The sequence below is a fragment of the Antechinus flavipes genome, chromosome 2 (assembly GCF_016432865.1).
Source record: "Antechinus flavipes isolate AdamAnt ecotype Samford, QLD, Australia chromosome 2, AdamAnt_v2, whole genome shotgun sequence".
Classification (NCBI taxonomy): Eukaryota; Metazoa; Chordata; class Mammalia; order Dasyuromorphia; family Dasyuridae; genus Antechinus; species Antechinus flavipes.
Window position 1 is genome coordinate 627,118,111 of NC_067399.1, and position 22,669 is coordinate 627,140,779.

General features: G+C 38.7%; 1 protein-coding gene across 1 annotated transcript in view; it reads right to left on the bottom strand.

Moving 5' to 3' along the window:
• Positions 1–4,136, bottom strand: part of PRXL2A (peroxiredoxin like 2A) — a 53,640-nt gene extending 49,504 nt beyond the window's left edge. Inside the window, exon 1 of the mRNA XM_051981979.1 lies at positions 4,100–4,136. The gene's annotated coding sequence lies outside the window, so the exon portion shown is untranslated. The remainder of the gene's footprint in view (positions 1–4,099) is intronic.
• Positions 4,137–22,669: the final 18,533 nt, after the last annotated feature.

The following is a 22,669-nucleotide window of genomic DNA, read 5'->3' on the forward strand; positions in this document are numbered from 1 at the left end:
TCCTAGGCCTTGAGGACATATGATTCCCATCAGGGGTTAAACTGGAATTATGAAGAATTTTCTAAGTTTATATCAGATAGTTGTCTGCACCACAGATTTTAACTCAGGAGCAGAAATAAGAATAAATAAACTTAGCCTGGAAGTACTAGCCTGGAAACCTAGCCTGGAGGTACTGTGCCAGGCTTTTGTAGGTTACCCAAGATAAAGATAAATGTGGTGATGTATAGACTTAAGGACCAAGTAAATGAATTGTCAGCCCATCCTTGTCAGGGAGAGGTTTTCTAATCATTGCACCTTAGCAAATGGCAGCAGAGTACAAAAATAAAAACAGAGAGTAATTCAGCAACTAAGACACCATAAGAGACTCTCCAAAGAGAGCAGAGACGAGAACCTGAGGTAATTTATATAACAACTACAGTATAATGACCTCACCAAAAGACATCAACAACTCTTCAGCACTAGAGTATGAATGGCCAGGTCCCAGGGGCTCCAGAAGTGTGTCTCTTAATATTATTTCCTCTGTGCATGTCCTCCTCTCCTAGGTGATGTATAAGCTTGTAGAAGAGTGTGTTCAAGTGAGCATCAAGAGAGCTTTTCTTTTTTCTTTTTCTTTTTTTAATCTGCTGGCAGTTGTCTGATGCAAGATTTGAACTCAGGAAGATGTATTCCTTTGACTTCTGGCCCTGCACTCTATCCACTGCAATCTTTAGCTAGCCTTATACCACCCACCTCCAAGATTTGTAATGAGGAACGTACCATATATAAACTTAAACTTTTTTTTTTCTTAAAAGAAGAAAAGGGGATGAAATTCTAAATTTGAATAGGCAAGAGAGAAGAGTCACTGACACACAAATACAGGGCTTTAAAATTGCAATAATCAACAATCTCCAAAATGAGAAGGGACAGAACTTCCCTAAATCTCCTATTGTATAGTACAAGGATCCTTTTATGGGTGCTCTCTAATGGTTGACCAAGGTTTACTTTCAGTACCTATTTCCCCTTCTGTCTGTCTGAACACACAGACTAACTAGCCCCCCTAGAATTTTTATTATTTTTCTCTCCCAACAAATCTAAAACCCAACACATTCTTTCAGTGTATGGCATGTATTCTATAGCAGTAAATATCATATACAGTCTCTGTTAATATTATGTATCCTTTAAAAAATCAATTTGCATTGTATCTTTTGTTTATAATCATCTCCATTTCTGAATATATTCAATACCTCAATCCTACTCACTGAGCCATCCTTTGTAACACAATATAAAAGATGGAGGATGAAGAGACAGTTCAGCCAAACTAACATATCACCTTAGTCTGACAATAGACATAATATTCTATATCTGTAGTCCCCCACCTTTTTAATGAAGCGAGGTCCATTATGAATATTAATGAAAATTCAATTAGAATCATGAAAATACCTAAAAACATTCTGCTTCCCAAGTTATTTAGTCTTTCCCTCTAATTAGTTTTTAGCTTTTATTCCTTTGATTCTTTCAGAGACACTCTTGGGAATGTTTTCATCCCATTTTAGTTGAGCTTCTATTCTCTGGGCTTACTTTTTATTTACATTTTGAGTCACTTGAGTGTTAAGAAGAATAAATTATTCTGCAATAACAATTTTTTTTTTTCCAGTCTTCCCTCTCCACCAAATATAATTGACCAGAACTGTACTGGAATCTACCTACAAACATATCTATCTCCAGTATCCCAACAATGTTTTCTTATAGTGCAAATACAACACAGTTGGTGAAAAATTTTATATGTATATAAAATATCTGGTGCTTTGTATTTCAGGAGGTTTCCAACCTTACAACACAACTTCTTGGGAGTGCCTATCTTCTTCGGAGCTAGAAGCAGTGATCCTGTTTGAAGTTTTTGGTTTCTGTGAAGCCAGAGAAACTAAAGGATGAAGCCTAAGGCAGCAATTCACCAAATAAAATTTCTGCTATTCTACTCCAATCTGTATCCTGATAACTCAGCAATTACTGTCTTCGGTCCTCATTCCTCAAAGAGAACCTCCTATTTATAAATAAATTTAAAAGAATTTATTTGAAGTTTATTTTTAAATTGATTTAGAGGAATTTATGAGGCAAAAATTGTTTATTAAAGCAGGAGTGTTCTGGTAGCTGGAATAGAGACAATCCAGCCTTGTGAATCATGTTCCACTGGGGAATCAGGGAGACAGACTCCCCACCCTTCACCCCCTCCCCACCCACATCAGCTGTATGATAATAGGCAAATCAATTATCTTTTTTTCAGGCTCAGTTTCCTTATCTTAAAATCAGAGGCAAAACCTGTTATACCTACCTCACAAACCGTGGGATTCAAAGTGGATAATTTACATGGGGGTCCCTTGCAAACTTTAAAGCTATATAAAGGCTGGTTATTAAAACTGATTGTCAGATAAGTTGACAGGCATGGTTATTCAGCTATAGCTGTAGTCAGTGCTCCTCATATCTGTCCTATTGCTCCTACTAGACAATACACTCTTTTTTTTAAAAAATAACTTTTTATTGACAGAACCCATGCCTGGGTAATTTTTTTTTTACAACATTATCCCTTGCACTCACTTCTGTTCCGATTTTTCCCCTTCCTCCCTCCACCCCCTCCCCCAGATGGTAAGCAGTCCTATATATGTTAAATATAGACAATACACTCTTAAAGGACAAGGGCCCGTCTTACTGATGGCTACTCTCAGTGTCTAATTTTTATATACTGGTAGTGCCTCAGTGCAGTAGGATCTCAATCAATGTGTGCGGAATGAATTATCAAAGGGATGAATGAAGTCTATTGCTGGCTCTTCTGAACAGCCTTTGTCCAAGGGAGACATGTATTTCAAGGGCAGGTTCATTCTAGAAGGGAGAAAAGGAAAGTTTCCTAACAAGTTCTTCCCTGAAGGCTCTCAGCCCCAAGGTCAAGGCCGAGACAGAACTGGACACCATCACCCACCTCCATCACACAGAGTTATGGAGAGAGGAAAACTACCCTCTATTCTTTGCAGGGGGTGGGAGCAACAATTACTTTTTGCCCATGACTAGTGGGCAGTCCAGAAAGAGCAACACTATTATTTTCCTCCTCACTCCCTTTATTAATATCAATAATTCTTTGAAAGCATTGAAATAAATCCTAAAACGGCTCAGAATATAATGCTAGTAGCGTTGGAAGTTGGCTGCTTTGGGAGGTAATAGTTCCAGGAAAGGGAACACCTAGCTCCAAGAACCTCCCTCTCTCTCCTGATCTTGGGGCTTTCTCACTGCAGCAGAAAGGGAGTGGTGGGATAGGCGAGGAGGGCAGAACTAAACGAGAGAGAGCACGGAGGGGAGCGGGTGCCGGGGGACCCCCGGAACTCCATCCCGCCTTCTCGGTATTCAGCTCCTCCGCGGGTGCGCACCTGATAGCAGCGGGCTTACAGCTTAGTCATGCCGTCTGGCCTTCTGATAAACTGAACTAAGTCCACGCCACGCGGGCTTTATCAAGTCGCAGCACCCGTGCAGGATCCGGGCGCTCGGGGCCGTGGTACTACTGGTAAATAAGTGGCTGCTCAAAAACAAAGCCTGGGAACGGCTTCGTGGGATGCACGCGCCCTCGGCGCACACCTGTCCGGGGGAGGTGGCCCAGGTCCAGCAGGCGCGGCCAGTGCCTTCCCCGGGCCCGGAAAGTTTCCCACCGGGCAGGGCTCGCGGCTCTGGGCCGGGGCCGCTCCAGCTGACCTCCGCGGGAGGGGGGAGTCCCGAGATCCCGGGCTGGCCGCAGCCGCCCCGGCGCTCCTGGCCAGCCCCTCCGTTTTACAGAACTGCACGTAGAGGCCCACGGCGGGGAAGGTGAGCCACACGGAGGCCCCAGGGAGCGACCCCAGGGGTGGCTGGGAGCCACCTGTCTGTCCTTCCAGCAGCTCCTGCTCGGGCCCGGGGCTAACCGCATCATCACCTTTGCAAAGCCCCGGGAAGGTGCGGGATCCCCGGGGATGAGGGAGCGCGGCAGGGGGCTCTGGAGCCTAAGACCGGCGTCCCAGCCTCCATTTCCCGGGCAGTTCCAAGGACCAGGAGTAAGCCCCCTCCCTTCCCCCCTTCCCCCCACCCTCGTGCAGCTGCTACTCACACTGCTCCTCCTCCTCCTCCTCCTTCTCCTCCTCCTCCTCCAGGTTCCCAAATCCTCTAGCTGCCCCTCCCCGCTCTGGATCTAGAGCTGGGGGAGGAGCCTGGGCCACTGGGGGCGGGGCCAGGGATCTCCTGCCCCTAATCCCGCCCCTCTCCTCCCCTCATCCGAGCTACTGGGGGCGGGAAGAGAGCGGAGCGGGAGAGGGCGGAGTCAGAGGCAGTTCCCTCCCACCCTCACCTCCCTGGGCTCCCGGATAGGAAAACCCGGACAGTGGCTTCTGCCTTCCAGGCTATTTCTTGGCCTGGCAGGCGCGGGAGCGTCCACTGCGGCTTGGTTTGCTAGCTCAAAGGCCAGAGAGGGTTTAAAAGGGAGGCCAAAATAAAGGCCTTTCAAGCTCTGGGGCAGTGGTTCTCAACTTTTGTTCTCAGTATCTTCGTGTTGTTAAAAAAACTATCGAGGATCTGTTCAAAGAGTGTTCACAAGAGTTATATTTATAGCTATTTATTAGAAATAAAAAAATGATTTTGAATTTGTAGACCCTCTGAAAGGGTTTCGGAGCCCCCAACAATTCTTTGGACTACACTTTGAGGACCACTGCTCTGGGGTCTCTGGCAGAAGCCAGAAAACGTGTTTCTTTAACGATCTAGCCCCTAGGGGAATGTCTAACTTCCCCACCTCAGCCTAGGCAAGAGTCTGGGTGACCGGTATGATCTCCATCTATAGCCTTGCAGACAGCTTTAGGGCGTCCTGAGCAGCACCCCTACCTACGCCCCCCAAAGTTCTAGGGATGGGTTCCCAACATCAAATAGCAGCAGTCCGGAATGATTTTCTATTCGGGACTTCCACAATATATATGCATATTGAGCGGTCGAATTTCTTCCAGAATTTCTTCGAAATTCTCCAGAATTGGGCTGTTAGGGTTAATCCTCCAAAAATATTGAAGATAGAAAAAAAACCAAAGCAAAAAGACTGACCTTTAGTCCTTGATTTATGCTTATTTGGAGGATATTAGCACTAGAGTAGTTTTGAAAGGCTTCAAGTTGGAGATGCAATGTCAATCAATCGACAAGCATATTTTAAGATCCTGTTATGTATCTGGTACAATGCTGGACATGAGCAAGACCTTGATTGATAGATAGATAGATAGAGCTTTGTTCCAGGATGTAATCTAGACCTTCAAATATGGATAGATAGATAGATAAATGATAAATAAAAGATAGATGTATAGAATGATAGGACATTATACAATAGATAGATAGATGGAACATTATTCCTGAATGTAATCTAGAACTTGAAAAATGGTCAAATAAGTGGATAATAATATTAGCTGGTGCTAAGTGTTCAAGTTTTGTAAAGCATCTGTCAATTTCATTTGATCTTCACAATACCCATGTGAGATAGATCTTATTATCCCCATTTTCCACATGAGGAAATTGAGGCAGGCAGCGGTTATGTAACTTGCCTGGAATCACCCAGCTGGTCAGTGTCTGAAACAGGATTCCTGAGTCCAAGCCCAGTTTTCTATGCAATGAGCCACCTAGCCGTCTAGACAGGTAGAGAATGCATTTATTAAGTGTTTATTATGTGTCAGGCCCCAGTGCTAAGAACTGTCCATATACATTCAAGCAAATAAGACAATCCTTGTCCTTTAAAGACTTTAATTTCAATGGAGAAGACAACCCCATGAGGAGAAACGAAAGATTGGCCAACAGTATGGTGTGGAGGTGGCCTGGGAGTCTGGTAAAATAAGGCTCCCGTTATAGGTATCAGAGAATGGGTGTGTTTGATATGATACGGCTAGAACCAGAACACGATTTCACCACTTTTACACCCTTTCCCCACATCTGAACTACTTGAACAAGTGGAGAGAAGGATTTAAGTAGTTGTAGGAAAGGGATGGCAGAAGTCATCCATTGTCCATCCTAAAGGAGATTCCGCGAAGAGTAAGGGTTTGGAGGACAGTCGACCTTTCAGAAGCAAAGCAGGAAATAACATCCAGCATCCTGAATATTTCCCAAGGATATTAATTAATTAGCGAGTCTTTCATGTGTCTGGGGAAGCAAGAATTAGTTTGCTCCTACAGGAAGGTTGCTTATGGTTTTTCCTAGCAACTACAACAGGTTTGGCAGTAATGTAATTACTTATCAAACCATGATTACACTTCCTTAACATTCCTGCTTTCTGAACTTCAAAAGCTTGAATAGATTTGACAGTTCATTAACAGCAAGCTTACCGAGCTTCTTCTTCTTTTTTTTTTTTAAGTATAAGAGACCTAAAAGTTGGGCTCATTAAAAAGCAGCAGCCAGACCCAAGGGATGAGATATCAGCAAGTAGGCACATGAAAAGTCTAGTTACTTTCTTGGGAGGAGAGAGAAAAGGAGAGAGAGAGTCAGAGACAGAGAGTAACAAAGAGACAGAGAAGGAGGAGGAAGAAAAGAATGAAAATAAATAAAAGCATAAATTAAAAATATTTTTTGTAACTATTATGACAGAAATAATCTGGTGTTCTAGGGTCCTTACAAATTTATATGAATCATGAAAACATGTGAGCTTGGATCATTTATAAGCATTCTTCTTCTAACTGAAAAACCTAAATATTAACTTCTGCTTAACCCTTAAAAAAGAATAAAGGCATTTACTTTCAAGCAGTAATTTTACAGTTTTTTTTTTTTTTTAAGTAGCTCTAATCGGGATAAGGGCTGATTCTATAATGTTAGACTTACTGAGAACTCCCAAGTGAGGAACCTGCTTACCAAGGCAGACCAGCATATTCTAACCTAGTATCTAAGAGAGTTTTCTAGAGCAGAAGTGTCAAATCAGCCACAGACATTCCCCAGTGTGCTGCCAGAACCATGTTAAAATGTCATTGTGGAATATTTTTTAAAATAAATAAAACTACAATAAAACAAAAATGCTGTGACCAAGTAGATTTCTAAGTCAGTGTGTGGCTGCAGGGATCTTTATATTCTATTTGAGTTTGACTACTGGCTTAAAACACTGAGAGAGCATAAGACTTTCCCAGGTTCTCACAGTCACTTATGTGTCCAAGGTAGAATATGAAGCAAGGTGATCTTGGTTTCAAACCTATATCTTTATCCCACTATTGATGAATGGAGGACAGTACTAGTAAAAAAAAAAATATATATATATATATATATATATATATATGAATATATATATTTTTTCAACAATAATTTCAACAACATGTTGAACATATTGCTAAACAAACAATAAGTCATCTAGAGCAAAGCTTCTTAAATTGTGTCACTTCCCCATGTAACTGAATGTAAGGGTTGCAAAATTAGGATTTATTATCAGTAATGCTTGATTTGTATACTATTTCATATACTCATATTATCTGGGGTCATATAAAAATTTCTCAAGTGAAAAGGAATTGTGAATGGAAAGTTTTAAGAAGCCTTTTCTAGAGAAATCTTTGTAGTTTGAGGTTGAAGCTAAAAGCTGTTTTCATTTTTGGTTTTTGTAGCCTCAGAACTAAGTATGGTGTCTGGCATAGAATAGGCCCTTAATAAATACCTATTGATTTGAATTTTTTAAAATCGTTGTAAGAAGCAAAATAACTTACATTAAAGAATGCCGGAAAGATTTTATTTTCCTTCTTCCAAGAATGGGTGCTTAGGTGAGTCAAAACACCTGGAAGCACTTATTTCCTATTCTGAAGCACAACTCCCTCCCCTGATTCCCTGTTAAGTGGAAGTTACAGAAATGACATGATATGAATCTCTACCCCTCATTGCAGAGCTAGTCCCCGTCCTGAAGGAATTTCCATTCTGATAGGGGGAAGATAACTGAAGGGAGCAAGGGGCAAAGAATCAAAGATTCTTTTTAAATCTCTACTCCTGAATACAAAAGTCAGTTCTGGAGCGCAAGGAGTTTACTTCTTTTGGGGGAATATAATCTCCACCTTTGATTATTATCAGATGTCCTTGTGGGTTTCAGTTTTCTAACTTAAATTTCATTTCTCCAATTTAATTTTCTTAACTGGGGCAACTAAATAAATGCCCATCCATTTCTTACAATCATCACCGCATTGGACAGATAAGAAAACTGAGAGAAATAGTTAATAAATGCTTGTTGACTGACAAAATCTGGGAATTCAAATCATTTGTACAGTTAAAAAGCTTGAGCCCAGCCCTTCAGACTTCCAGACTATTTCTACCACTACAATGTTGTTTCTCTTTAGTAGGATGATAGGAGATATGGGGCTACCCATTAGTTCTTTGGATCATCCCAGATTGTTATCAATTATTATTTAGAAAGCACTCATAATACAAATTCAAATTTGACCTCAGATACTTACTAGCTATGTGACTGGAAAAGTCACTTAACCCCGTTTGCTTAAGTTTTTCATCTATAAAATGATCTAGGAAAGCAAATGGCCCATCACTCCAGTAGTTTTGGCAAGAAAACCCCAAAAAGAGTCATAGAGAGTTGGATATGAATAAAATGACTCGGCAATAACACAATGCAAGAGAAATTAAGAAAGAGAACATAGTCCTTGTCGTGATAAATTTCTGTAAAATAAAGCTATTCAAAATAATCAATACACCAAACATAGTCGGACTGATGGCTTTCAATCTGAAGCAGAGAGATCTCATGGAAAGCTTAATGGAGTATAAAATTTGGAAGTGATTGTGGTACAGTGGTTGGAATACCAGGCCTGGAGCCCAAGTTCAAATCCAGCCTTAGACATTTCTTAGTTGTGTGATCTTGGGCAAGTTATTTCTCAGTCTGCTTCAGATCTCTTATCTGTAAAATTGGAATAATAATAGTACCTACCTAACAGAGTTGCTGTGAGGATCAAATGAGATAATAATTGTAGATGCTTACCACCTTATTTGGCATACAGTAAGCCCATAGGAGCAGCTAGGTGGTGAAGTAGGTAGAACACTGGGCTTGGAATCAAGAAGACATATCTCCCCAAATTCAAATTCAGCTTCAGGCACTTATTAACTGGGTAAATCACTTAACTCTATTTACCTCGGTTTTCTTATCTGCAAAATGAGCTGGAAAATGAAATGATAAATCCTTCCAGTATCTTTGACAAGAGAATCTCAAAATGGAATCATGGAAACTTGGGCATGACTAAAACAATGAAACAACAACAAAATACTATATAAAGTTTATTACCTTTAGTATTGTTGACTAGGGTTATTATTAACCCTATTCAATTCAACAAATGTAACGTGTTTATTATGTGTCAGACATATAGATGATAAATACCGTCCTTTTCTTCAAGGAGCTAATAGGGTAAAATCACATAGAAATAACTATAATATGAGTTAGAGTATGATTTAGCACATAGGAAAGCTTTAAAAATGTAGCATGAGAGATTCCAGAGTGGAGAAATTTTTTGCTAGGGGCAGATCAGGGAAAAAAAAAAAATTAATGGCTAGGATAGATAGTACCTGAAATGGGCCTTGAAAGAAGAAAATTTGTTAAGCATTATTTATGTGCTGTTTTCTTTATAGAACATATAAAAGATATAACCTTGCCCAGAGAACCTTCCTATGGTCAGATTTAACATAGAGGAAGTTCATGTTGGAATTCATCTGAAAATTGGTGATACTTTTTATCTGTGACATTCTCATACCTATCATAAATCTTCTTAAATGTTATTTAATATTTTTTTCTAACATCCCTTAAATATCTTCTTAAACCTTGCCCAGAGAACTTTCCTATGATCAGATTTAACATAGAGGAAGTTCATGTTGGAATTCATCTGAAAATTGGTGATACTTTTTATCTGTGACATTCTCATATCTATCATTAATCTTCTTAAATGTTATTTAATATTTTTTTCTAACATCCCTTAAATATCTTCTTACAAATAAAGAAACAGGTTCAGAAAAGTGAAGTTTTTCACTCAGTATACTATGTACTACACAAGTGATAACCTTCCTGAATCAGAGTTACAGGGAAATGTGACTATATAGTAAAGTATTTCCGTTCTGTAACTAGTAGTTTGAAGATTGTGACCTAGAACACTCCCTGAACTTCTGTTATTTTCCATCTAGTCTACATAAACATACTATTGACCTCAATGGGATGGAAAAGATGTGAGCTAATGGACATGTCACTTCTGATTCAAGAGCAAGGAAAATTTTCTTAACCCCAATAAGTCCAATGGGACTAAACAGCTTGCATTAAGGTCAGCATAGTTGAACTTGGGACCCGGACAATTATAATTCCCGAACTCAGGCATTGTACAAAGATTGTACAAAATACAAAGTAAGTACAAAGTACAGGAAGAGGGGAACCCCACAATTATCTGGGCTCCAGAGGAAATATCTAGTATTTTCTAATTTCCTTCCTTCCTTCCTTCCTTCCTTCCTTCCTTCCTTCCTTCCTTCCTTCCTTCCTTCCTTCCTTCCTTCCTTCCTTCCTTCTTTCTCTTTCTTTCTTTATTTCCTCTTTCTTTCTCTTTTTTGAAGTATCACTGAGATTTTTTTTAATAGTTTGCAAAATATACAATTATTAGGATTATCTAAATATCGCTTAAATTATAAAACTGATATAATGATTCTATAAAATAATGAAAACAAATTACAAATCATCAACCTCTATAGTATAATAATGGCCCCCAAAGCCCAATAGTATGAATTATAGTCTAACACATTTTAAGGGGACATAATTTAGACATTTAAATCAAAGAAACTAAGACAAGACTAAGTACATTCATTCAAGTACAATAAATTTAAGTTTTCAGTTTTATAATCATTAGTTAATAACAAAACTTTAAATGTTATTTCACATGTTCTCATATACTTTCGAGTCCAGTTCCCAGAGTAATAAAATGTATTTGTACACTCCATTTTCTTTTTATAAGCAGGTGCAATATACATCGGAAAACAGTTTATTTCAATCATCACCCGCCTTGCTTAATCAGGGATAATCAACCAGACCAGATCATCAGTTCCCAGTTTTCTTGCTGATGATTTTTACAGATATTATGGGAGATAACATCAGTTGTTAGTAACTCATTATATCCGTATAGCTATGGCTCATTTTCTTTTTTTTCACCCATGTGACCCTTTATTGCACTGTAAGATCTGCCATTGAGATAACAATCAATCGAGTAAAAAACTGATCAGAACTTCTTCCAAAATTCCTCAGTTTTCTGACATAGATTTTCCTGACCTGAAAGAGACTTCTAGGGATGAAAAGTAGGAGAAAATCCAATCCGAGTGTCACATAATAGGAGGACAGGGGGTGGTTCTAGGGTAATAGGTCTGATCCAAAAATGCTGCTTTCTCTAGGTCTCAGATGTTACAAGATGGTCAGAATGGATAAGATTGTGATCCTGGGCCAGCCCCTTAACCCTAACTGCCTCAAACCAAAAAACAAAGAATGGGAGGAGATTGTCAGAAACTATTGGGAGATGACTAGTATAATGGTGAGGTTTGAAATGCTGGGGCAGCTGGATGCTGTATTTTTCTCTGCCTACCAAAGGGAGTTAGTTCCAAGTCCCCTCATTTTTAGTGAAACAATAAGACCCTTGATATCAAGCTTGTTCAATCTGGGTAAGGACAAACAAGGATTCATTCCTTTCAGGCCTTTAGACAAAAGTGGTCAAAGATCAAGTCCTTTACATTCTGAGTGTACTCATTTGCCCTTTTATAGCTAGCAATGGATTAATCAATAGGAAATACGACTGCCATTTAAACCTTTATTTTTGTGATTAATGTCAGCAGTGGATAGAGACTTGGGAAGAGATTTTCTTCTTTAAAGAGATGGGGAAACAATATTTCTGGGGGGAGGAAGGGAAGAAGTTGACAAGGAACCCACTTGAATTTCCTATAAGCAGGGGAGTCAGACTTTGCCCTTGTTCCAGGTGCCAGGGCTTTTGCTTCTGGTTTAGACTATGGTAACTTGGCTGGTTTATTGTAGGAGTTATTACAGCTGAATAACCAGGTGTATTCTCTCCTCATCTATATTGAAGAATAGCTCAGAAGTGTGTGTTATTTACATACTCTTACTTACCCTGCAATTTCACCTCCAATTTGTTCTACCTATATTGTTCTACCTATTGTCTGTTCTATTACTGAATTCATGATTTTATCTATTGTTAGAGAAATTCATTGTTATTCTCTATTGTTATTGTTTCAGCCTCATATGAAATGGCAAAAAGTGATTCATTTGGACTCAAGAGAACCTGGGTTCAGGTCTCACTGTTTTGCTCACTCCTTGTGTGACCCTGAACAAGCCCCTCACTTTTTTGGGGTCTTTGTTTCTTCATCTGTAAAATGAGAGGGTTGGGCTGGACAATCTCTCTGATTCCTTCCAGTTCTAAATCTATGATTTTGTGAATTTTGGGTCACTGACCCAACCTCTTCATTTTTACAAATGAGCAAATTGAGGTTCAGAGAAATGAAATCTGTTGCCTATTGTTACACAGTGGTTTAGAAACAAAGCTGGAATTAGAATCCAAGTCTTTTGAATCAGTTTCTTTTTCTATAACACAAAAAATTAAATGGACAACGGGGCAGCCAGGAGGTATGGTGATAGAGCTTCGTATCTGATGTCAGGAAGGCCTGAGTTCAAATCTGGCCTCAGATACTTATTAGCTATGTGACCCTGAGCAAGTCACTTAACCTTGTGTGCCTTAATTTCCTGGAGAAAGAAACGGCAAACCACTCCAGTATCTTTGCTAAGAAAACCTCATGGATAGTATGGTCCATAGAATTACAAAGAGTTAGACATGCTTGAGCAACAACAAAATGGCGTTGGAGTGAAAAAGTTAAATGGACCCACCTGATTTTTTTTCCCAAACAATTGACTCTAAAGAGGTATGCCTCCATGATTAATGACTTAGTTTAGTTTCCCTGCACATCGACAGAGGATGCTCCCATAGGAAGAAATTAATAATATAATAAATCATCCTCCATGTGGAGCTGTGGACTGAATGGACAGAGTCCCCATATGGAAGATTATAATACCTAAGCTTAGTCTGTTTTGAGGCCTTTTAAATTCCTTATTAAAGAGGGAAAACCAAATCTTAGTTCTGAAGGCGATTCTATAGATTTTTAATTTTTCTCCCCAGAGGCATCCCATGCTTGACTTGGTTTGAAGGATGTTTTTTGGAACACCTGGCATGTAATCTCCGATCTTTTCTGACAAGCTGCTGCATGGCCCATCCAGCAAATCCTTTTCATTAATAGAATAGATGTTCATGATCTCTCTGGGGAGGGCTTCTCAGCTAATGTGGTGATGGAAGGTTATGATTAGTTTCAAGGATTCCTGGGCCTCTCTATGTATTGTCCTAATGAATGTGTCTATTGCTGCTCCCTTTCAAGGTATATCTATTAGTATAGTAAATAGAAGCAATTTATTTTATTTCTGCAAAGAATGTGGCTGCAAGAAGTAAAAACTTTCCTCTTTCTTTCCTTCCCATGCTTAACATAAACAGGTGGTGCAGAATATTGGAGAGTATGTGTATTGAGCAACTCTTCCTGCCTTTGACATTTGCTAGCTGTGGGATCATGGCCCCATTAGATCTATATGAACTTTGGCTTCCTCATTTGAAAAATAGGCATGATAATACCTTTTTGTGAGGTTTAAATGAAACCATATATGCAAAGGACTTTGCAAACTTTTTGGTGCTATAGACTTGTCAGCTGCTATAATTAACAAAGTACTCTGAACTTAGAAGGCACAGTGTTAGAATGGTAACTGAATGCTGGATCACCTCATCAAAATGTTTTGTTGGTTTGGAGTTCAGATTTGCCTATCCACAAATTGGGGATGGTATTTTTTACTTCTGGACAGTGTGATGTTGTTCAGAAAAAGTTGGAGCTAAAAATGGCTTTGGAGGTCACCGAGACTACCTCCTTAATTTTATAGATGAAGAAACTGTAACTCAGAAAGGTACATTTCTATGGGATCATAGATATAGAGATGTAAGGATCCTTAGAAATCACCTTATTTCAGCCTTTTTTTGCATAGATAAGAATATCAGGACCTGACAGGGAACTTTGGCTTTTCAAAAATTGGTGATAGAATTACAAGCAAAATCTTAAATGGGATGGCTTTGGGGCATTAATAAGGAGTACAGTTAATTTTCTCCTCTTGGAAAGCCCCCTTTCTCTTGCAATGAACAAACACTGTGACTCATTCCGGCACTTTGTCTCCACCTTACATTCTGGGGCACCTCCCCTGAAATCAATCTTGTTGGGTGGAAAGTCAGACAACCCCCCTCCCAAAACAACATCATTTGGACCATTTTCTGCACTTCATGTGCTCTGCCCACCCTCCCCCCAAATTTTGTGTGCCAAGAGAAAAAGCTCCTTACTTATATCTCCAATTAAGACTCAGTTTTTCTCACTCCTAATCTAGAATTCTTTCTTCTATAGCAGGCTGCTGCAGATTAATACTGTCTAGGTAGAAAATATAAAAGTCCTATGGAACTCCTAAATGCTTTGAAAAGTGATCTTAGAGGCAATCAATTGAAGGGTGATTTTCTCATAAATCTTCTTTCTATTCTTTTCCAGACTCTAATCATACAATTGGGTTTCCTCTAGATAGTTGCTGACCTTGAATTGGAGACAAATATAAAAAGACCACAGAAATTAGAGGAGCTTCACACTGGTGTCAAGGAGATAATAGCAACAAATGACTCTGAGTGGTCCCCCAGTGAGAATAGGCAGTCTTTTCTTATACTCCATAACCCATCAGTGTTCAATACTTTCTAAATCTGTGACTTGCTGACTTTCCTTCTCCCCACCTCCCCACAATTTGGCTGACAGTTTGATTCTTCCAGAAGCTTTCTTTCTTTGCCAGACCTAAGTAGTGATGGTGATGGTAATTCTGGGAAACACTTCAGTTAGAGAATACCACAAAATTCTGTTTCCTCAGTCTTCCTTCGGTGGCTGGTTTGGGGCAGTGGTATGAGACGTGTTCTACTTGTCCTTAAAGGGAAGAACTAGACCCAATGAGGAAGTTGGAGAGGTTAATGTAGGCTTACTGTTAAAAAACAAACAAACAAATAAATGAAAATAAAATCAAAATTTTGCCCAATTATTGCTATCCCTGAAATGGAACAGCCTGCCTCTGGTAGTGGGTTCCCTTCCTTTAGAAGTATTCAAGCAAAGACTGGGTGACTTCTCAGGTATAGTTTACAGCTGTTAGCTTTTTTTGCAATTATGTCTGACTCTTTGTGACACTACTTTGCAGTTTTCTTGGCAAAAAAAAATAAAATAAAATAAAAGGTGGTTTGCCATTTACTTTTCCAGATCATTTTATAGATGATGAAAAAGGCAAACAAGGTTAAGTTATTTGTCCAGACATATAATTATCTGAGGCCCGATTAGAACTCACAAATTTGAATCTTCCTTACTCCAGGCCTGACACTCAATCTACTGTAGCACCACCTAGCCTTCGATTATGTAATGGAAGGAATGTTTTTTTTTTTTTGTTTGTTTGTTTGTTTGCTTTTTGTTTTTTAGCAATGGGTTGGGCTTAATAATCCTGATTCTCTCTACCTAGAGGACATAGAAGTCATTGATATCTATAGCTAGAGAGGACCTCTCAATTTCCTTCTATTATGATCTGTCCACTTCAGGGATCATTTTTTTTTTTTTTTTACTCTTTCATTTTACAGAAATAAATGAAAAAAAACAAACAAACCTGATTCCTAGAAAGGTTAGTTATTTTGTCCAAGTCTTCTGAGTCCTAGATCATTGCTCATTCCATTTCACCAATCTTTTCTTAATAGTTTACTATGGATAATTCAGAGGCACGATGGACTAGATCTTTCCTCAGACATTATTGACTCACACAAAAATGTCATTAGATGTACTAGTGGTCTTCCACAAAACAGGCTGACCCTGACAAAAGAGGCCATTCTAAACTCTTTATGAGATCCGATAGATTTCCTTCCTAAAGTAAAAAGAAGATATACAAGCAAAACATGAAATCTCCATTTTGCAGAGTCCAGCTCTAGTTTCCAATCTGCTCTCTGTACCCAGTAAAGTTTAATCTGTCTCCTACCACACCCTCTTGAGAGTTCTTCAAGTTGCACACTCTACTTAGCTTCTGGACTCAGTTAACTAATAACCAATATGAGTTAACCAACTCATAATTGCTTTCTGTGGCCTGAGATTATAAGAAATTCAGGGCTGAGGTCAGGAAGATGTTGGGGATATATATATATATATATATTCCCAAAGTATTTCTATTTGGAAAGTTTTTTTTTTTTTTTTTTTTTTTTTGTGTGTGTGTATATATATATATATATCCAAAGTATTTCTATTTGGAAAGTTTTTTTTTTTGTGTGTGTGTGTGTATATATATATTATATATATATATATATATATATATATATATATATATATATATATATCCAAAGTATTTCTATTTGGAAAGTGGTTTTTTTTTTTTTTTTGTGTGTATATATATATATATATATATATATATATATATATATATATATATATATACAAAGTATTTCTATTTGGAAAGATTTTTTTTTTGTGTATATATATATATATCCAAAGTATTTGTATTTGGAAAAATTTTTCTGTTGTGAGTATATCTTGTCAAGGGCAGCTAGTTAGCACAATGGACTTGGAATCAGCAAGACTCATCTTTATGAGTTTGACTCTGGCTCCAGTCACTAGCTATGTGACATGGACAAGAAGTCACTTAACCCTGTTTGCCTCAGTTTCCTAATCTGTAAAATGAGCTGGAGAAGGAAATGGCGAACCACTCTAGTGTCTTGGCAAAACGGAGTAACGAAGAGTCAGACATGACAACTGAACAATTTCTACTCACGTATGACTTCTCATCCTGTGTGACTTTTGTTTATGATTTCCCATAAGCTCTTGTAAGAGAACCTACACAATTCACTGGATGCCTTTCTTTTGTTCTGTTTTCTTCTCCTAGAGGTGACAGAGTAGCAACTCACTCAGGCTGTTCAGCTTGTCTTATATTCTTACACCATGATTAACCTCTGTTTCTGGTACTTGCAAAAGTTTATGGGGTTTTTGTTTTTGTTGTTGTTGGGTGATTTTCAGTCCTGTCAGACTTTTTGTAGCCTCATTTGGGGTTTTCCAGGCAGAGATATTAGAGTAGTTTGCCATTTCCTTCTCTAGCTCATTTTACAGATGAGGAGACTAAGACAAATAAAATTAAGAGACTTGCCTAAGATCACATAGCTAATAAGTGCCTGGAATCATATTTGAATCAGGAAAATGAGTCTTTCTGACTCAAGGCGATAGCCTGCTTCCAAAAGTCCTTTGCCCTGGATATAGTTTAGCTTTGCATTTAGAATTGCATAATTTTACAGCTAGGTGAGAATTTAGAAATTGGAAGGCTTTCACAACTTGGCTTCAAACTACTTTCTCAGGCTTATTTTACCTTACTCCTCTTCCCAGTTGACATTCTACATTCTAACTCAAATGAACTATCATTTGTTCCTGCAAAATTCCCATCTCCAATCTCCATGAATTTTCACAAGCCATCATTCATGCTTGGAACATATGAGTTCCTTCTTAGACCATTTCTTCAGCTTGGCTCACATTGCCCCGTACTCTGGAAAATTTTCACAATATAAACTAGGTGTTAATGCTTTCTTCCTTACATTCATTCATTTGTTCATCTGTTTTGGTTTGTTCAATTGTTATTTGTTAGCATTTAATTTTTAAATTTGATTAAAGAAAACCTCATTTCCTCTGCCTCACCTAAGAAAAATCAAGAACTTTTAATAAATCTTTATTGACTAACAAATATGCAGCCGAGCAAAGTTAATGCCTGTATTGACTATACCGAAAAAAAACAGCTCTCTCAATCCGCATCTCCTAAATTCCGTGGCTCTCTAACAGGGGGTGAGTAGCATGTCATCACGAGCCTTCTACAATCATCTATTTATTTATCTGTGTAATGTACTCCCAAAGTAGACTCTGAAGCTAGGGACTCTTAAGCTTTTGTCTTTGTCATTCCACAGCCTAGCATGGGGCTGGGTACATATGAAGCATTAAAATCCTTATTGATTTGAATTAGTATCTCTAAAGCATAATACGGTGTCATGCTATTAGTACACAGTTACTCACTTTTCAGTTGAATTGGCTTGTAGGAAATATTCTTAAGCAAAAGAAATCAGCTCTTCTGCTACTCTGACACAATTATTAAGAAATGTGATCTTGATGCAAACTTAAAAAGTTGTTTTTAGTCAAATCAAGAAATCAGACATTTCTTGATGATGTGGAACATCATCATCTTGTGATGTGGAACACTGATTTTTAATATTTGTTCTATAATGCTTATTCTATTGTATTTTCTCCCTCTCTTAATTCTCTTGTCATATCCACAAAGCCCCTAGGGAATAGTAATAACTTATCTACATAAACCTTGGGCCGATAAGTGGTGCCATAGTGCATTGAGTGTTTGGCCTGGAGTCAGGCCATCATCCTGAGTTCAAATCCTACCTCAGACAGTTACTTGCTGTGTGACCCCGGGCAAATCACTTAAACTCTCTTAAGTTCTGCTTTCTCATCTGTAAAGTATAACAAAAAGCACTATCTTACAGGATAATGTGTGTGGATCAAATGTAAAGTTGTGACAGGACAAATATCTACTTCCTGTCAATTTTCCACCCGGATTAAGCTATATTTTCCCCCAAAGGTGGCAAAACTGGGATTTGAAAGGACAAATTCAAGCTATGCTTCCTTTGACAGAAATTTCTTGGTAGCCTTATAGTGCTGTGACTTGTAGGTCATCTAAGGACATAAAAAGGCCTTTCCACATGGGATCCTACCCTTCAGATTAGTGGATGTCCAGAGACCATGAGAGTCACAACACTGGTTTACAGACCAGAGAGAGAGAGGGATACACATATAGTTAAGTCTTATTATCTAATATCCTTTCTACTTTAGAACTAAGCAAATTTTCTTTTTGTAAACTACTCAATGACCAATGAGAGCTTCATTTCATCCTAATATCAAGCCTGAATTATACGTCTGAGTCAGTCTGCCTCTTTATCCCCAACAAAAGTGCTTTGGTTTTAGAACATTCTGCTCCTTTACAATTTAAGTTTAATGGCATGTAGGGTTTTACCATTCACTATGAATTTCTCTAATCCAGGGATTCTTAATCTGGGGTCTGTGATTTTCAAAAAAAAAAAAAGGTTGATAATTGTGTTCCAATGACTTACTTTGTAATCTTATTTATTTTATGCATTTAAAAACATTATTCTAAGGAGTCCACAAGCTTCACCAATCTTCCACGGGAGTCCATGACACCAAAAAGGGTTAAGAACTCCTGTTCTTAGCTTTAAGCTGAGCTTACTTAATAGTTAGATGTAAATATATCCCCATTTTAGCAGCTGGGACTGATTTTGTACAATGAGTATCTGGGTCATGGGCAGCTTCAGCAGCCTCAAAGGGAGGAAACTAGGAAAGTTGTCTGCAGGAAAACTGGAATGACCTGAAATAGAATTGTCTTAGAGAGGCTGTGGGCACATGTGTGGACAGTCATTCCACAGGTACTTTCAGCCAGCTAATCATGTAGTAAAGAGGAAATATGTTAGGCGGCACGGAGGCTTTGACCTGCACCCTTTAAGACCATTTCTCTCTGCCAGTCCTTTCACCTCGTCTGTTTTTGGTTGGACTCTTTAGACTGTGCTGTTGAGGCGTCAAAGCTAGGTAATTCCACTACAAATTCTCAGGTGCTTTATTTGCTCTTTTCTCTTTTAGGTGAAGGAGAATAATCTACAGTTTAGAAGAGCAAGTCATAGGAATCCCAGAGTCAGAATATAAGAAGTGTTTAGCAGCTAAACCCAGCATAGATGCTAGAGGAACAAGGAGTGACCTTTGGGACTCCGAGCCAAGGTAGTTGAGACAAGGGCTCATGAAGCCTTTGTACATTTGGGAAGTGAATCTGATGGGATCAACGCATTTCTAGGAAATGCGTGTGAGTGTGAGTGAGCCTACTCTCTCCAGAGAGCAGGTGGTTTGGAAGAGTGATAGGGATGGGGAGTGAAATGTTTCTGGGTGTGCTTTTGCAACATATATTCAAAATAAATGTTCCTTTGTAAAAAGGTAATTGATGTTAAATGGTTAAATGGGATTGGGGCACTAGCTATAGGGCAATAGATGTACAGTTGCTTGATTCCAGGAGAATAAATCCATTCTCCCTCCTTCCCTCCCTTCCTTCCTTCCCTCCTTCCTTCCCTCCTTCCCTCTTTCCTTCTTTCTTTTCCTTCCTTCCTTCACCCCTTCCTTCCCCTCTTCCTTCCTTCCTCCCTTCCTCCCTCCCTTCCTTCCTCCCTTCCTTCCTTCCTTCCTTCCTTCCCTCCTTCCTTCCTTCCTTTCTCCCTTCCTTCCTCCCTTCCTTCCTTCCTCCCTTCCTTCCTCCCTTCCTTCCTCCCTCCTTTCCTCCTTCCTTTCCTTCCTCTCTTTCTCCCTCCCTCCCTTCCTCCCTCCCTTCCTCCCTCCCTTCCTCCCTCCTTCCTTCCTTCCTTCTTTCCCTCCTTCCTTCCCTCCTTCCCTCTTTCCTTCTTTCTTTTCCTTCCTTCCTTTCTCCTTCCTTCCTTCCCCTCTTCCTTCCTTCCTTCCTTTCTCCCTTCCTTCCTCCCTCCTCCCTCCCTCCCTTCCTTCCTTCCTTCCTTCCTTCCTTCCTTCCTTCCTTCCTTCCTTCCTTCCTTCCTTCCTTTTTTCTTTCCCTCTTTCCTTCCCTCCCTCCTTCCTTCTTCTTTTTAAAAAATAGTATCTTCTCCCAATTACATATAAAAATTCTAAACATTCACTTTTTAAAATTTTGAGTTCCAATTATTTCCCCTATATTTCTCATCTCTCTTTTTCCCTGATAAGCAATTTGATATAGCTTATATATGGGCAATCATGTAAAAACATATTTCCATATCAGCCATGTTGTAAAAGAAGGAACAGACAAAAAAAAAAAAAAAACATGAAAAAAGTGACAAATAGTATGCTTTGATCTGCATTCAGATTGTATCACTTTTTTGTGTGTGTGTGTGTGTAAGTGAATAGCATTTTTCATCATGAGACCTTTGGGATTGTCTTGGATCATTGTATTGAGAACAGTTAAGTAATTCACAGTTGATCATTATACAATATTGTTATTATAGTATGTGATGTTCTTCTGGTTCTGTTCATTTTGCAACATTTGATGTAAGTTTTTCCAGATTTTTTCTGAAATCTTCATGCTTGTCATTTTTTATTAGCATAATTGTATTCTATTACTATCACATACCACAATTTGTTTAGCATTCAGCAGTTGATGAGCTTGGAGAGGAGAATTTTTGAAGCCCAGTATATAGAACCTTAGAATTTACAGCCTTGCCCTTGATATTGTTCTAAACCTGTATTATGGTTCTGATCTTTGCAAACTAGCTCCTAACACTAGAGTTAGGGCACCTCAGACACCATCTAATTTAACTCCTTCATTTTACAGATGGGGAAACTGAAACTGAGGGAGCTTATATGGCTTGCCTAAAGTCACACAGCTAGTATGCATCAGAGGTACTATTTGAGCCCTAGGCTCTGAATACAGGCCAGGGTTCTTTCTATTGTACCAAAGTCACTGAGTCAGAAGTTCAGTGGTAGAAGGCAAGTTCAACCCACTCCTAACCAAGAAGCCCCTCTATGGGGGACAAATAGTTGTCCTTGCCATTTTGGGATAGTTTTAGTGGTTAGGAAGTTTTCCTTTTTATCAAATCTATTTCTGCTTTCTGCAGTTTTTACACATGGTTTGGAGGATTACAAAGATATGCAAACATTGTCTGTGCTAACAAAAGACTCATTATAATGGGAAAGATAATATGCAAACAATTACATACATAACAAAATATTTGCATAATATATAGAAAGGAGAAAGCACTAACAAAGGTGATTGATGGGATGAATAAGACCCCAGCAAAAGATTATGTCCCTGCTAATAACTTATTCAGGTGGGCCACAGAGAGGGGATTGGCAATATTATTTTTATCCCACTGTTACTATATACATCAGGAGGCCAAGCTATAGATGTCAGTCCTACAGGTTATTTTGTGTATCTTTCTGAGGTAAGCAAACTAGCCTAGTTAGCATACCTTGTTTGGAGTTCTTTCCTACAAAAGATCCCTTTTTTTTTCCCTTGTTAACTTGAGTTCATTAGGAACTTTGCCTGCGTTATGACATCTTAATAAAGTTTTTTGCTCCTTAACTGGAAGATGATCTGAGCCTGTGAATGCTTTCTGGATTACTTCCCACCTTCTAGACTTCTTGAACCACATCAGGAGGATGAAGAGGAAAGGAAGAACCTGGAAAGAACTCTTGCAGAAGGAGAGAGCTGAATTTTTTTTTTAATAATAGCTTTTTAGTTTAAAAATATATGCAAAGATACTTTTCAACATTGAGCTTTTGCAAAACCTTGTGTTCCAAATTTTTTCTCCCTCCCTTACCTTCACTCCCTCCCCTAGACAGCAAGTAAATCCAATTTATGTTGAACATGTGCAAATCTTCTATTATATATTTCCACAATTATCATGCTGGGTAAGAAAAAATCCTTTCAGAAAGGAAAAAAAAATGAGAAAGAAAATAAAAAGCAAGCAAA